The 5,881-nt window shown below is 40.6% G+C and overlaps 1 long non-coding RNA gene across 2 annotated transcripts; it reads right to left on the reverse strand.

Moving 5' to 3' along the window:
• Positions 1–872: 872 nt before the first annotated feature.
• On the reverse strand, positions 873–4,880 carry LOC147819177 (uncharacterized). Of its 2 annotated transcripts, none has more exons than XR_015437191.1 (4): positions 4,520–4,880; positions 3,443–3,587; positions 3,225–3,355; positions 873–1,286 (listed from the first exon to the last, which is right to left on the reverse strand). It is a non-coding gene; the product is annotated as an uncharacterized LOC147819177 (long non-coding RNA). The 2 variants fall into 2 exon arrangements; XR_015437190.1 differs by lacking the exon at positions 4,520–4,880 and adding an exon at positions 4,015–4,513.
• Positions 4,881–5,881: the final 1,001 nt, after the last annotated feature.

Here is a 5,881-nt window from a genome sequence, read left to right on the forward strand (position 1 = left end):
ATTTTTTTTTCTTCTTTCTGCCTTGCAAACCAACTTTTTTTTTTTTTTTTTTAATGTCTGTTGTGTAGAAATAACTCAAACTCTGTGAAGATCAGACCAAGAAGAGATGCGTGAGGGCGGTAAACGAGGTACAAACTTGCACTGTCAGGTCAAAAAACAGGAAGGAATAAAGAAAGAAAAGTCATAATATGAAATTAATGACTTACACTTGACCGCATTATCTGAAGTAATCTGGACTTAATCAATGGTGGGGATTTAAATGCACTGTTAAGGCTGTGACTCAGCTCTGCCCCTATTTCACAAGTCATCAGAGCTGAGAGCCCTACATGATCTTATCCCATCATGCACTTCTCATTATAGCCCCACAGGGCAAACACTTGAGCTGCTCAGTTCTGTTGAATAGGCTACTTCACCTTTTCCTACTCTTCTCCCTCTCATGAGAGTGATTAATGTGGGAGCGGACTAGAACGCAAACAGATTCTAAATAAGTTCCTAACATATTAGTCATCACCTTCATGTCACTGGGAGGTGGTGGACCCACACTGAGCACACTTGGTGGGTGTCCAAGAAAATGTGGAGGACAAAACTTCCAGCTCATCAAAAGCAGAGACTTTTATACGCCCTGCTGGGGCTGTGGCTAAATTAACATGACTTAACACCAGCATGACTCCAAGCCAGAGTGCTATTTTGCTCCAGGCAGTCAGGATGTAGCCTCACCAGCGGCTAATACCAGGCCACCACTTGCTGGCTGCATACAGCACTTTAGAGGCATGAGTGTGTATTAACAATTAACTCTGTTTGCTTGATAAACACCATGTTTATCCCCAAGTCTATTGGTTCAGCACCCTTGAATAAACAGGTAATCTTACATGCACATGCTGTATTCCAGCTTTATTTGACTTCATGCACATTTGCAACACCAGTAACATATAAATGAATATCTGGGTACAAAAAAGAACAGCATGGAGTATAACAGTACATGGAAAACATTTAAAACTGAAATTTCTCTGCCCCCTTCTGGTTGTTTCTAGACAAATATGCTCAGAGACGGGAGAAGAATGGTCTCTGGTCCACAGAGCATATTTACTATTATTTCTTCATACATTTTATTCACAAAGATATTGTGCTGTGACAGTCTTCATCATACAGACATGTGTCTCACTTCATCAGAGCAGAACTTTTTCATTGTGTTCAGAGTTGGAGATCCAGGCAATCAGGCTGCTGAGGGCAGGGTCAGGAACTGGAGGCCAGATATTCTGTTTTATCCTGGCAGCATGCAACAGGCACTGTGAAGGGTAGTCCTGACATTTTAACTCTCGTTCAGAAGGTCATTAATTGCATTGTGATACAAAAAAAAGCTTCTACATTGGTAACCTTCAGAACAAATGGTCTTTGCTAGCTGTGTGCAGAGAAGACAGTTTTTAACCTGAGATAACCTTCGCTGTTGCTAATTAGATATATTTTATGCAAGCTCCTTTACTGTACATTTGTCGGAGCTACATTTAATGTTCCTTGCTGGGCCACTGATAGCTACCAGTTACACTGCTAGCCCCTTGTTGTTTTATAGTCGACTGAAATATAAATTAGGAACATTTTTACTCACAATACACAGAATTTCAATTACATTTTCAGACTCACACTAACACATGCTCAGCAGAGACAACCCTGCTCATTTGGCCTCATGATCAATCCTTGTTGTTTTATAGTCGACTGAAATATAAATTAGGAACATTTTTACTCACAATACACAGAATTTCAATTACATTTTCAGACTCACACTAACACATGCTCAGCAGAGACAACCCTGCTCATTTGGCCTCATGATCAATGTATTATTTACATGCAGAGCTGATTAAGCAGGGGAAGCAATGCAGCTATTTGCTGCATGTAAAGATCACTTTTATTCAAACAAATCTATTGTAGTTTAGTTATTCTGGCTTGTAAGAAATATATACTGTCTATCTTCTGCTGCTAACTGACTGCAGAATAGTGAAAACATTAATATTATTTAGCTGCTCTCCCACAAGCATCTTATGTTGCCACTTTGCATTTATTCTCCATAAATACATAACTTGCACAATTACAGCGTAGCTCCTAATCAGCCGGTGCAACCTGGCCTGGGGAACAGGAGGTCAGATGAGATAGAGGGGCAGTTGCAGTTACGTCACTACGTCTTTTCCTGCTCTTCCACATTCCACATGCACCTCTTATATTGAAAACATGTGCTAATATAGCTGTAAAGCTACTACTCGGACATACCTAAACGTACCTAAGTTCAAGCCTTTATCTTCATGTTCTGCCACTCAACTGAAAATGAAACTGTATGCTATGCTGCTGAGAATCCACATAGCCCCTGAATGCTATGTAATGTGATTCACATGATCTAACTGACCCTCTGTTTGACTCCTTGGACCAGCTGGGCACATTAGCTTCCCCGGGAACATCTAGAGGTATTAAGGAACTACCAGAATGAGTTCTATGAGTCATTTAATATTACTCTTAAGCAACTTAACAGCTAAATGCTACATTACAGCTGTTCAGCGATCACTCCAAATGTCACAAATTTGAGTGTGGACATGATGAAATTGATGTATAAGAGCTACTAAAAAAGTCTCAGTCTGTATTTCACTACATTACATATCGCACATATCACACTATATTTAGAGTACAATAATTCCAGTACATTTATTGTATGGTTGGTGATAAAAACGATAGGTCTTCCCAAAGTGTTTTCACATCATTTTGTATTTATAGAGTTTATTAGAAATTTTGGCTCTGAAAAAATTTATATAAAAAGTAAATTATCAGTCTATATAGTAAAAATAAAAACATATAACAAAAAAAAATATTGTGGTTAAAAGAGAGTGATGGTTATAATGCTTAAAATGATATGGACACATTAATTCATTTTTTAATTTATCTATCTATCTATCTATCTATCTATCTATCTATCTATCCAGCACTACTTCACATATAGCATTATAAACTGGCAGATCATCTCACCTTTGCCTACATGCAGTAATCTAGTCATCACAAGCAAAACCACAATGATCACGGGAGGAAGGATGGAAGGACAAACCAGGACGGTCCTCTCTGAATATTTGCTCTCGGGCAAAACACACTTTCATTATCAAACACACAATCACAAAGACCACATTCATCTTGTAATTTAAAAACATTTTAACCAAAATAACAATAATGCAAAACTCTTGGCTCTTACATACAGTGACCCAAAGAGGTGGAGCGGCGCCTCCTTCTCCTGCCTCCGTGTGAGCTGTCATATAGATCTGATCGACTCCAGACAGACCAGTCAGGCGGTAGTGCAGCTTCTCACCTGACAGCGTTTGCGTTGCATCTGCAACACAACAAAGTGCATTTCAAACATTTTCTTACTGTATCTAAGTGTGGTTGTGGGTGTGTGTCTCTGTGTGCGTTTACCGACTTGTTGCGTTGTTCTCCATCTGACAGTAGAGGCTGTATTGGGTGATGAAGCCGTGCTGCTCCTCCACAGGCAAAGGCGCCCACTCCCATGAGAAATGCACTGCTGCTCTGCTCCTTCACCTGCAGCCAGGGGCCACTAGAGGGCACTAGAGGACCAAGCAGAGGGGAGTAAAGGAGAGAAAGCAGAAGAAAGGGTGGGATGAGGTGTAGGTGTTGACAGGAGCTGAATGAGGAGAACAGTAACTATGCTGCAACAAATAAACCACTCAATGAATGTTGTGTTTTATTCTTTTCTTGCTTTTAAAAACCCTCAATTTGACTAAAGAGTGAGCGTGGTAAGATGTGCAATGCATTTAATTTGTCGATAGATAATCGCTGTATTTTCTGTGTCCCTGCATAAAAAAAACCTTTACATTAAAATATCACTTGGCTTGGTATGCATGCCTCCTGCTTTAAATAACACACACCAATAGACAACTGTCTGATAAAATGTTAAAAGCAAATACATTATATACAGCACAATGAGGTTTGGTCAAAGTTATTACACTCGTCCTATGTCTACAGGTACATTACCTCCTTGTCTGGTGTAAGTCTGTGTGGAAACTGCTTCTCTGTGCTCACTGCCAAACAACACACTCACAACATATTGCACTTCAGACAACAAATCTGCAATTACAATCAGAACAACTATTTGAACACAAAACTCTCCTTGTGCATGATTCAAACGGCATCTGTCATAGTGAGGAATTTCATAGGAAAAGAGATCACTTGTGTGATTTAGTGACAGCATGACTTCAAAAGGAAAAAGGCGGCTAATTTTGCAGACAGAGCCTTACTTCCCTGATAGTTAGCCTCTGACCCCAGAAACATCATGTCAGGAAAACGACAAAATAGAGTCAGTGTAAAGTGTAAATTATTGATTGACTGATATTCTTAATTTCTGTTCTAGCATTGGTGCTCGTATGAACTGCCTGTGGAACAACACAAAAATCTCTTTACGGAGCTGGAATCAAGTGATGCCATCCTACCTCGGTAAAGTCCTTGAAAGTCTTTAATAGCAGCTAGATGATAAGCTTACCAGTGAAGATCATGCTGCTGGTGTTGTGGCTCAGTCTCTCCCAGTGCAGCTGCTGACCGTCGGTTTTTGTCACATATTCCCACTCCAACAGGAAGCCAGTGAGTGAGGGATGTGCGACCATGACCATGTAACCTCCAGACTGAGGCCTTTTTTTACACTGACTGTTGTCATGGCTCTGAGTGCTGACAGAAAATATCATGTTGTTTAAATACAAGATTTCACATGCTTTAACAAATAATACGGTCTTGTTTATCATGATTTAAGACTGATACTCCAAAGTATATTTTTGTAAACAGAGTATCTATACTTTTAATTAAATCGAATAGTGAATGGAGAGTTAGCAGTGTATTCGCATGTCTGTGGGCGCTGGGAGGGTCAGCTGGGCTGCAGGGGAGTTTCCAGCAGAATTACACATGACCAAGAAGCAGGAGAAGCGTTCCATGGGCAGGGTCAGCTGACAGGAAGTGTCTGTCACGCTCAGGCAGTTTTCTGTTCGCAGGGCACTGTGGGAGCCTTCTCACTGACAGTAAACATGAAACCACAGGCTGGTGCAGACTGTCTGACTCTTTGGAGGAGAGTGGATGGGAGATGATATTAACACTGAGATTAAGAGTGAGGTGGTCACTATCAGCTGACTTGCCGACTTTGACACTGGTGTTCAAAACACTAACTTAATTATATTGCACATAGGTACCCTCAGGGAAGAGAGGGGCCCCGGGCAGTTGCCTACCCTTCCACGTGCCACAGGCTGACTCGAATATGTACTGACTTACATAGAAAAGTTTCATCAACACTGAGGTTGGATATGAGATGAAAACGCTCTCGCCGCTCAGTATTTTTTACTCGAGTTATTCCTTGTGTGTTAACCTTGCTTCTCCCGTGCCCAGAGGACTCCAAGGCCAGACCTTAACTCCATTCTTCTTAAAGATGCAAAAGAGAAAAACAAGAAGACTCCTGAGCCCTAACACAGAGCTTCTGGTTTTATCCATCTCTGTACACAGAAAGGAAAACTACAACCGATAACGTATCTTTCTCTTCTTCCCCCATTAGCATCTTGGTTCTGTAAAAAAAATAACAGTGGTGAGTTCCTAAGCCAATTATTGCTGAGACACAAGAACAAGAACAAGAAGAGTGAGAGAAGTGCTATAATTAACCTTTTGACTCAAGAGTCTTGTTAAAACCCAATCTCAAACTGGATTTTTCTGATGGTGGATTCGTCTTTGTTGGCTTTACAAACAGGAAAGTCCCCTTGTGTCATAGTAAGGCATTTATTATACTGTGAGCCAGGAGAAACAAACCAAGGACACAGAGAGACAGATGTGAAAGAGAGACTGCAAGGTTAACAGCTCAGTTTGTTACAAA

Source organism: Seriola lalandi, unplaced genomic scaffold (genome assembly GCF_002814215.2).
Source record: "Seriola lalandi dorsalis isolate HSWRI2012SDOR001 ecotype SW California unplaced genomic scaffold, Sedor1 jcf7180002054267, whole genome shotgun sequence".
In the NCBI taxonomy this organism is placed as follows: domain Eukaryota; kingdom Metazoa; phylum Chordata; class Actinopteri; order Carangiformes; family Carangidae; genus Seriola; species Seriola lalandi.